Consider the following 12,060-nt stretch of genomic DNA (forward strand, 5'->3'; position numbering starts at 1 on the left):
GTGGTTTAAATGTCACTTTTAACTTGTTCAACGTTGCTCAACTAACATGAATAAAACATCTTTATTACATAATAATCAAATGCATGGTTTCTCAGATAACCTTAAATGTTCGCTAAAGTGTTTTACATGCCAAATAATATAAATTCAGACTCAATATCAATATTCTAGATGATCATTTCCTCTATTCTCACTAATTATAATCATTTATGAATTACACTGGTTAGTTTGAAACCCATACTCTTTTTATTAAGGAAAAGTGAAGTAAAACAAAAGAATATCTCCCAATAGCAATACCAGTAGTGTTTTAATGTTTACAAAGTGCTCTCATATTTGTTACATTCTTTGATCCTCCCAACATTCTGATAGTTAATAAGAGCAGGATAGTATCTCTTTTTTATAGAGAAAGACACCACGACTCATAAAGTTTAAGTGACAAATCCAAGGTCACTTTGCTAATATTTGAAAGAACAGGCATGAAGGTCAGCGCTGCAGTTAAAACCAAGGCTAGTGTAACAAAACAGCAACTCTGCTTTGATACTGTTTCAAATTTAGTGAAGAACAAAGCATTTTCTGGTTGCTGCACATAATAAGTAAAGTGCAATTAATTGACTGTTCATTTTAATGGTGCTTATAGAGAATATTTTATTTATAAGGCAAAAAACATGTGTAGCTGCTAACAATTTTGAAAATAAATTCGAAACTCTTGAGAAAATGCGGAAAGAAGACGTGGCTTGCTAATATTCTTTTTCTCTTTTAAAAATAATGTTTAGCAGACAAAAATTATCCAGATGGTTTTGCAGCATGAAAAATGTCACAAAATAATGTCTGTTTTTAAATACGTATATCCTTACCATAGATTTACATTTTCATTACATACAAATATCAAGGAAGAGAGCACACAATGCAAAGAAACAGTACTTTCCTAGTTAAGCCAATATGTTAGGCCTATTTAGTTATGTTAATAGGTTTGATGCAATTTTTCTTTTAGTTCCTTCTGAAGTTCAATTATTGAAAAATTCTAGCATTATATTGCAACATTAGATAGCATCCCTTTGCCTTCATTCACCCTGAATTCCAACACGTTTTTGATGGATTCACACTGTAATTCTAATGAAATTCTCCTCATCATTGTGCTCTGGCTTTCTATTTCCTTAAAGCCTGCTAGTAAGGCTACAGTTTTATGTCCATACTTGTATCTTCTTCTGATAACCTAAAACAAAACAGGTGAACACACACACATTTACATCCAATTTTAATAATTTGTAGTTCTTGAAAGAAACATTTTTGGTTTTTGTCTTTTTTTATTTACTGAAACTTCTTGAAAATTTTTCTATTTCTTCCAAGTTGCCTTGAGAAATCTGAGAATATTTCATTTTGGTTTATATTTTCTTTATTTAATTCTGAAAATACTAAATAATCCCTTCATATACCATAGCTTACATTTTCAGCAGTCTTTGGGGGGTGGGGAAATCCCATCAATATTTAATGTGTTGAATAATGACCCACTCATAGCTCAAAAAAATTGTACAAAAATTTTAATTATTTAGATTAATACAGACCATATATTCTCATAAACTTGAATGTTGGCAAATGACCTTCTTTTATATTAATCTTCTTAACTATAATGGAAGACTTTGACATTTCAAGCTACAAAAAAATGGTTTGCCACCTCTACTGAATGGGTAGTGATCTTGCATCTCGGTAAATGTCCTTTCTGATTGTTTTTTAAAATAAAGCCATTTGAGAACCAAATGTCTTTACTCCGTTTATTCATTTTAGGAGACAAGAATGTACTAGAAATCATAATCAGGACATAGCAAAAGAAATGTCTAGACTTTGAAAGACACAGGGTATTAAAATGAGAAAAACAAAAAGAAAACTGATAGAAAAAAAAACAAACAACACACACACAAAAACCCAAAACATAAAAACAGTGGGCCAGAGGTTTACTATCTAACAACAGGTAAATAATGAGTAGATTTAGGTATTTGTAACTCTGGTGGCCTGGTGGCAAGAAGCTGTTCTGCAATTCCAAAGGCACATGGTTCAAGTTCACCAGCTACTCCACGGAGAAAGATGAACAATCTCCTTCTTTACGACTAACTCGCTCAACAATGGGTTGGTTCCATCTCTGTGATACATAACAACAACCACCTAATTTTAAGAATTTGAAGTCTACATTTAGAGAGTTCTGGTGACTAAGTAGTGAGGAATTGTACTGCCAACACAAAGGCATTTGGTTCAAATCCACCAGCTTTCCCATAGAAGAATGGCCAATCTCCTTTCATGTCACTTACTGCATCTGAGAACCTCAGAAGCATCAACTATGAGTTGTTTCTAACTTGTTGTGTCAGTACAACAACAGTCTGAATTTATTTACATAGGCATTGTGAGGAAAACCAAACAACTTCATTTGTAAACTTCGGCTACATTGGTGTATTGGATGCATCCAATAAACTAGAAAATCAATTACTGTGACTGTTTCTGCTTCCTTGACAAAGGAATTAAAGCCCAACACCATCAACTGACTTGACCATATAAAAGTTGGAGTTAGAATTCAAAGTGAAGGCTGTCTAACTGAATTCTAGGAAACAACATCCTGAATTTTCTTTGCCTGTTTATAAACTTCTAAATAGAGCTGTAGCCTGAAGTACTCATTTTCACACAAACATACAAAAATACATTGGATATATTTCCATATTTTCAACTCACTTAATTTGATATTCTCTGCTCTTTTTTATGCTTAATGTTAGAATAAAAGTAAATATATGACAAAAAAATTCATGGTACAGCTAATTCTTTTTTCTAGTACATTGTTATATAAATGTTGTTATTGCTGTGTGGCATTAAGTCATCTGTGACTCATGACAACCCCTCTGTGCAATAGCTCTGAAACACACCCTATCCTGAGCCACTCTCACAATCTCCAAAATGCCTATCCTCAGTACCCCAGTTACTGTGTCAATACATCTCATCCGGACTCTTCCTATCCCTTATCCAAGGACTAGTCTTCCTGGCCACGTGTCAATATTATGTGAAACAGAGCTTCAAAATCCTTGCCTAATAGGAGCAGCTTGGTTTCACCCTCTCCAGGACTGGCCTGTTTGTTTTCTTGGAAGTACATGGTATGTTCAATCTTCTACTCCAGCACTAACTCAAAGGTATTGATTCTTCTTCTGTCATCCTTAGTCTTTGTTTCAGCTCTTTAATGCATAGCAAGCAATGGCGAAGACCATGACCTGGAATAGGTGCATTATAGTCTCTAGACTGCCATTATTGCTCTTTAACACTCCAGAGAGATCACTCACAGCTGATTTTCCTAATACAATTCATCTTTTGATTTCCTGATGGCTGGTGCCAAGAATGTTGATTGTGGAACTGAGCAAGCTGAAATGGTTAACTTTTGTCTCTTCTCAATCTATCATGGCGCTGCCAATTGGCCCAGTGGTGAGAATCTTTGTTTTATTTTTGATGCTAAACTTCAGTCTATATTGAAGACTACAGTCCTTGACCACCTTCTGCAGCAAATGCTTCAGGTCCTCCTCATAATACGGCAAGCAAAATTGTGTCATCTGCACAATGCATGTTGTTAATGAATCTTCAATCCTGATGACACAATCCTCCTCATAAAGTCCAACACCCCAAATGATCTTTTCTGAAAAAGATTGAAAGAATATGAAGACAGGATGCATCCCTGGTGTACAACTTTACTGATTTTAAACCATGCAGTGTTTTCTTGCTCTGTTCTGATGACTGCCTCCTGGTCCAAATATAAGTTTTGCATGAGCACAATCAAGTGTTTTGGAATTCCCATTCCTTTCAAGGTTAGCCACAATTTGTTATAGTCCACACAGTCAAATGTCTTTGCATAATCAATGAAGCAAAGATAGACATTCCTCTGGTACTCTCTGCTTTCAGCCAAGATCCACCTGACATTAGTTATAATATCCTTAGTACCACAGCCTCTTCTAAACCCAGCCTACACTTCAGGCAGTTCTCTGTTGATGTGCTGTTCCAGTCATTTTGGGATAATCTTCAGCAGAATCTTGCTTGCATGTGATATTAGTGATACCATTTGATAATTTCTTCACTCGGTCTGGTCACCTTTCTTTGGAATGAGAACAAATATCTCTTCCAGTCAGTAGGCCAGGTGGTTGTCCTCCAGATTTTTTGGCACAACTTGTTGAGCACATCCAGGGCAGCATCTGTTTGTTGAAATATGTCAATTGATATGCCATAGATTCCTGGGGCCTTGCTTTTTCCAGTTCCTTCAGAGCAGCTTGAATTTCTTCCTTCATCACCACAGGCTCTTATTCAAACGTTGTAGCTAAAAATAGTAAAAAGAATTTTTTTGTTACATTTTGTTGTATTGAGGAGAACATGGGATAGGGTCATAGTGGAGATGACAGACTGTTGAACAGAGGTGCACTTTGGTGATTCTTCAAGAATGGCTAGAATTACATCATACACATTATAAAATGGGATCTGGAATCCGATTGACTAGCTGAGTCTAACAGTTAATGTACAGAAATTTGTATGCAAGGATTCTTAGTTTCTTTGTCTATATTATGAAAACAACAACTGTGCACCCTGCATAGTATTAAGAAAATTGAATGACAATGCGCATTGTGTGCTCAGCAAATTCCTAGCTTTAGTAGGTATTCAAAACATATAATCAAGCTTATTATAGTCTTCAGATTGCTTTTCCAGTAAATACTGACATAATCCTGAAGTGTATTCAAGAAAATTCAAAGAGAAAAACATGTCAGAACCTTGACTAGGTAGCACTAGTTACTATCTTCTTTGTAAAATTACTATCTTCTTTGTTTTTGTCTTTGTTACTATCTTCTTTGCAAAATTACTATCTTCTTTGTTATTATCTCTGTTACTGTCTTCTTTGCAAAATTCATTGGACTTTAAAACACACCACCTTGAGTACAAGTAAATGTAAAAATCTATAGTACATTGCATTTAGCATTAAATATTATCAGATTAAATATAAGATACATAATTTTTACCATATATAGATGCATTTAAACATTTTTATAACTTTTTTGAGACTTTGTTGTTCAGTGTAACTGATTTTCAAGAAAAATAAGACTAAAACCGTTGAGGATTTTCAGGCGAGTTAAGTTCATTTTGTCTGCAGGAAGACAAAAGGGGAGCAAAAGAAAGCTCTCTCAGAAATTAAAATATGGTTTCAAAGAGCATCTAAATTTGGAGAAGCTTATCTTACCTGAACTTTCGAACCTGGTGAAAATTCCTCATGAGAATCTTTCTTTCTCTCATTATTTCTCTAGCTTTGAATTACTGATACTTGTTCTCCCGGTTTTCTTTCATTTTGTTTCTTCAAAGATTGCATACTTCATTTGTCTCTTATATGAACATCAAATGTATCTGCTATTTATCCTTCAATAGCATGGCCCATCTGCTTAACTACAATAACAGTAAACTTTCAAATTTACTGAAGAAATATGACCTATTTCAAAACAAAATGAGCTCCTTCACCTGTATGACTCTGATTTTATCTCTTCTGATTTCCACACAATTTTTGTTCTTACCTGCTTTAATGAAGCCCCTTTTCCTTCGGGATATCTTATTACCTTTTACACTACCTTAAGTACATATAAAATACAACATTTTGATCCTGCCAGGAAATTTAAAATATAAGCAAATGAAGAAATAATTCGTTATTAAATCACTCTATCCATTGTTGTTGTTGTTATGTGCAGTTGAGTCACTTGCAACTTATAGCGACCCTATGTACGACAGCCCTAAACCCTGCTCTATCCTGTACCAATTGCATTGCCTCTAACACACCCATCCCGATTACCCCAGTCACTGAATCAAATACTTCCACCCTCCCAAGCATGACGTCCTTCTCCAAGGACTTGTCCTTCCTTACAACATATCCAAAGTATGTCAGATGAAGCCCCAGAATCCTTGCCTCCAAGGAGCAGCCTGGTTTAATCCTCTCTACGATGAATCTGTTTGTTTTCTTGGCAGTCCATGGTACATTCAATACTCTTCTCCAGCACCACAGCTCAAAGGCGTCAATTCTCCTTCTATCCTCCCTAGTCATTGTCCATTAGTTGTATATAAAAGTTTGTATCTTCAACTTTCTTTAAAAACTGTCCGTGCTCATAGGAAAGGTGAAGAACAAGTGCTAAAGGTGGAACTTAATGTTTCTCAAAACACATATAAGAACTCAGTCATAAGAGCGTTTGACTCAATTTGAAACATTGCTAAGGAGTAGGGCTGATTCTGCTGAACTGAGGGGGTAGTCAGGTGGCCCTTCTCTTTCATGGTTTTAGATTTGCCTGTTCCATTGAAAATGCTTATCTCCTTTGATAACTTTTTTAAAAAAAGGATCAAAGAAAGAAAAACACTCGTTGTTTATATACCACCAGATGATACCAATTAAATAAGGGCCATTCTGTTTTAAAATAACCCAGAAAACTGGGAGACTTTCATCTGTGTTACTGATAGTGGGTGCATTTTCTTTCACTGAAGAAGTTGAGACAGGCACTGAACTAAGTATCTGTGCGACTTTGAAGAAAGCATCTATCCTTTCTGAAAGCAGGTATCTTTAATTTTGCATTGTTCCTATTTAACATTCTAAAGTGAAAGTATGACATCGTCACTATCTAAATGAAAGAGATTCTTGTCTGGTTCCATCAAGTCAACTACAACTCATCGTGATCAGCAGATCTGACCCCGGCCTATCCTGAGCTCATACGATCCGCCACGGTCAAGGTCCTGATTACAGTTACTATGTCCTTCCATCTTGTTGAGAGTCTTCCTCTCTTTCTCTGACCCTACACTTCCATACTCCTGACTATGCTTCCCAGGATGATGTCTTCTTGCAAAGACCAACCCCTCCTGGCAACATGCCCAAAATGTCACTGTATCCATTAGTGGGACAAAGTGTTACCAATCTTGTTTCTAAGAAACATCCTGGTTGCACTTCTGTTCTTTTGGCAGTGTGTGAGGTCGTCAGTACGCTTCTCCAACAACGCAAAGACATCAATCCTTCTTCATCCATACTCATTGTCTATCTTTCAGATGTGCAGGAGAGAATTGAAAATTGTCTATCTTGGGTCAGCTGCACTTCAGTCTTTAAGCAGACGTCCTTGCATTTGACCGTTTTGGAGAGGCTCTTGACAGCAGATTTATCCCGTGGAATGTGTCCTTTGGCTTCTTGTTGTTGTTACCATGGGTGTTGAGTGTTTCTAAGTGAAACGAAATCATTCACAACTTGGATCTGGTCTCCAGTTCCCATGACATTGTCTGTTTGTGTAGTGAGGAGGATTTTGGGATTCTTAATGCTGAGATAGAATGTGTACTGGAGGCTGTCATCTTTGCTCTTCTGTGGCAAGCACTTTAAATCCTCTTCACTTTCTGAATGCAAGTTTATGTTATCTGCATAATGCAGGTTATTGAAAGATGGTAGTTTAATTTTTTTTCATCCATGAATGAAAAGTATAAAAATTTACTCATGAAACTATATTAGAATGTTTTGGGGGTTTTTGTTTGTTTTTATTTTATTTTTTTTTAATTGAGATTTTTAGGAAAGCTTATAAAGAACTTGGGTTTCCAATCATTCATTGTTGCACATTTTCCTCCCTGCCACCCCAGAGCTCTTTTTTCTTTTGGGGGAAAAAAGTTCTTTCATTATTATACAGTCCTCCACCCCGACTCCAGACCACTTTACTATGCAGCTTTTATTTGGGACTCTTGTCATACCAGTAATACCTAATCATATATTCCTTTTCTACAGTTCTCTCCCTCATCTGTTTCAATGCCATGTAGATTATGTTTTACCCATTTCCCTGTTAGGCTTAATAATATGAGATCACTCTCCTTATCACTTCATTATCAACCCTGGTGGTGCGGTGGTTAAGCTTTCCTGTTCTAACTGAAATATTGTTGCTTCTACCTCACCAGTTGTCCTGCTGGAGAAAGACACTCCAGTTTGCTTTCGGAAAGATTTAAAGCCTTGATAACCCAGATGGAGAAGGTCCACCCTTTCCTTTACAGGGTCCCTATGAGTTTGGATGGAATCAACAACAAGGGATGAAATTTTATAGCTAAGTTATCAAGTATTTGATAGGTGCTTCGGAAATATGAGAGGGTCTTAAGGACACCTGTCATTATTGAATATTTACCTAAAGTCCACCAATGTGCTAATTATTTCAAGGAAAGTAAAATTGAACTCTGTAAAAAAGGGGAAGGAATTATTCAGAAAGTGGGACAACGACTAGGGATGATAGGAGAATTGATGCCTTTGAGCTTTGGTGCTGGAGAAGAGTATCAAATATACCATGGACTGCTAGGAGAACAAACAAGTTCATCCTGGAGAGGGTGAAGCCGGGCTGCTCCTTGGATTCTGAAGTTTTGTCTGACATACTTTGGACATATTGCAAGGAGGGATCATTCCGTGGAGAGGGATGTCATGTTTGGGAGAGTGGAGGGACAGCACAGGAGAGGAAGATCCTCGATGAGATGGATTGATTCCATGGCTGGGGTAATGGGCGTAGGTGTATCAGAGACAAAGAGATTGGCACAGGATAGGGCAGAGTTTAGGGCTGTTGTACATAGGGTCACTACAAGTAGCAAGTGACTTGATGACACGTAACAACAACAAAAAGTCTGGATGCTTGTGAGAGAGGAGGGGAGCATTATCGCAATTACACTAGAAAAACGAGCTTTAACTGAAGTTATCTTGAGCACATCAAAGCAAAAGTTCCACTCACCTTCTCCTGTCTAACTGCATATGTTACAAATGTTTACACAAGTCAGGAAAAAGCTGGGAGAGGATATGCACGAGTGTGTAAAGTGGCTTAGTGGTAGTGTCCTGGGCCTTGAGTTGGTGTTGACTCATGCTGACCTGATGCGAAGCAGAGCTGCGCTACGCTGTGTCCTGTGCCGTCTTCACGGCCCTCCGTACACTGGAGCCTGATGTAGCTATTGCTCCCCACGTTGATAATTTCTCTCATTTCGGTTGATCTGAAATCCTTCGCAGCACTGAGCAGAATTAAGCTTTCATTGTGTTGTTTTATTTGCTACAAGAAATTAATCCATTTCTCTTAAAATTTGAAATAAAAGTTTGAGAAACAAAAATGATTTTTATTTTAAAGCATGTTCAAGGCCACGGTTGCACTCACTGTATCAATTCATGTTATTGAGGGTCTTCCTCTCCTTGTCTGATCCTACACCTTTCCTAGCGTGATAGCTTTTTTGCAAGGACTAGCCTGTCCCTACAATACACCCAATGAATGTGAGACAACATAGTAAATGTCTTACTTCACAGCTTAGAACATTAAAGAGAGAATGTTGGAATCAAAATTGCCCCAAAGCATTCAGTGAACAAGACAGAGAGATGAGGTCAAACTATATGCTGGTAAGTGTTATGCCACACTGCCTCCTGATTATATTCCCCACAAAAAAGATTTCTTCTTGAGCATCGCCTGGATTCATATTTCTCCATTATAGATAACACTTCCTTGACAATTTCAATTATCAGAATTTTGCCCTTGGGGAAATAATAAATTAAGCCAGAACAGCATCCCAGGCATCCGTTACTAGAACGATCCTTTGTGCCATCCATCTCTTAAATATCATGCAAATGTTGTTCCCAGTTGGAGTACCCAACTTCATTCAGCATGTGAAGATGATAAATACTTCACAGCCTCAAAAAATATGCCACCACATTAATTTTCAGATAATCCAAAGTTTCCACTGAATTTCATGGAAATAGAGTATTAAAACATATTCAAGCATACATCAAAAGAGAAACTGCAAATTATAAACTCTACCTAAACTCCGATTTATGTGGAAACCAAGTATCTTTATTATCATTAGATGACTAGAGCTATTTTAATAATGTGTTTGCTAGGTGTTTTGTGCAATAAATGAAACTGAGAAAAAATTCTTTATTAAAAAAATGGCATTTGTCACAAAACCGTAAAATACTAGCTTTAATGCATTAATCAAATTAGGCATCCAGTTACTAAACACACTTGCTTTACTCTATGAATATCACAGCTGAAATCCATAGAGTGGAAGTTGTTATACTTCATTGATCACTTTAAATATTATTATGTTTTGTTTTTTAAAAGAGTTAAAATAATTTTAATACATACTTTCCATATATAATTTGGCAGGCAATTCAAACACAATTATGAATTCCTTGGGTAGGTATATTAAATAATAAGTTGGAAATACAATAAAATATACATTCACTTAGCTTACACACTCAATTAGTAATTCATTAGACATTTATATAGTACCACTTTGATCAGAGTATTTTACTATAGACCCTCATATAGAATATCTTTCCCCTCCTTATAGAATGTAGAAAGATTTTGATAAATTAAATCTGTAAAAATTATAATTTGTAAAAATTGTTCAGAGGGCATGTAACTATGAATTGTGACGTAGTGTCCAGTGTGAAGGATCAGGAAAGGTTTGAGAACTTTGAAAAGATAAAAATGCTAACAAATCAGGGTTTTTAGTTGGATTTCTTTTTACTTCCTTTTTATTAATTTAAATGAAAGTTTACAGAGACTTAGGGTTTCCAGTCATTCATTGTTGCACTTTTCTCACTGCCCACCCCCTCCCCCCATTCACTCTTCTCTTTGAAAAGACCAAACAAACCCAAAACCTTCTTTCATTGTTCTGTAATCCCTCCCCCCAAGTCCACTCCATTATTCAGCCTTCATTCTGGACTTGGGGAATGACAAGAAAACCCATTCATATAGCCCTTTTAAACAGTTCTCTTCCTCATCTGTTTCAACGCAATATACATCATTCCTCCCCTTCTTTTCTGTATTCTCTCAGCCCTGATGTCAGTCCCAGTTTACAACAGTGGCCCTCTGTAATATTTGTCCTTCTGTGACTGAGATATTTCACTCAGCATCATGTCCTCCAGGGTCATCCACTTTGCACAGTATTTCACGACTTTTGATGGATCTTAATGACTAGGAAGAGTGGAAGATGATTCAAAATGTCTTGTTCTCTAGTTGGAACCAACTCAAGTACCACATCAAAAGCCAATGGCTTCGCTAAGGCTGTAAACTGAGAGGGAGAAGATTGCTCATCTTTCTAGCACAGAGTCTCTGGAGGATTTGAACCTGAAGACCTTTGGGTTGGCCTTGAAATTCTCTGTTGACTATACCACCAGAGCTCCTCGCAGATGTTGAAGAGCTATGCAAATGATATAAGGGGAAAAGTGTCTTTAGATGGACTGAATAAATAGCAATGTAGGTAATACTACAGTATGTGTACAAAGATGTTCATTGTAGGTGCTGTTTCCTGTTTACTTTAGGCATGTTAATTATCCAGAGAAGGATATCATGCTTGGTACAGAGGGTAAGCAAAAACAGAAAGCCCCCTCAGAAAAATGGAGTATATATAGGGGGGCCCTGGTAGTCTAGTGGCTAAAAGCTGTGCTATAATTCTGAAGACACACTGTTCGAGGCCAGCAGGTACTCCACAGGAGAAGGATGGGCAATCTCCTCCCATGTGAATAACTGACTGCTTTTAAAAATCTGTCAAAGGGTCAGCTATGGATTGGTTCTGACTCTATAGGATACACAACAACATAGGAGTGTTACAGATAGATAAATAGATAGTATGTATTACTATTACTATTACATGTGTGTATACATGCGCATGTTGTTATTATGTCCCATGCAATCGCTTGCAACTCATAGTGACCCTATGTATGATAGTTCTGAGCTGAACTCTGCTCTATCATGAGCCAATCTGTTTCTGACACACCTGTCTTCATTATTCCAGTTACTGTGTCAATCCATTTCATCTAGAGTCTTCTTTTCCATCTTCCTCTCCTGCACTGTCTATCCACCTTTCCAAGCATCATGTCCTTTTCTAAGGAGCGGTCCTTCCTGGCCACATGCCCAAATCATATGCAGCAAAGTTTCAAAATCGTAGCCTCCAAGGAGTAACTTGGTTTCATCCTCTCCAAGACAGATTTATTTGTGTTCTTGGAGGTCCATGATATATTCAAGACTCTTACCCAGCACCACAGCAAAAGAA

The sequence above is a fragment of the Elephantulus edwardii genome, unplaced genomic scaffold (assembly GCF_000299155.1).
Source record: "Elephantulus edwardii isolate Elephantulus edwardi_28Jun2011 unplaced genomic scaffold, EleEdw1.0 scaffold00014, whole genome shotgun sequence".
NCBI classification, from domain to species: Eukaryota; Metazoa; Chordata; class Mammalia; order Macroscelidea; family Macroscelididae; genus Elephantulus; species Elephantulus edwardii.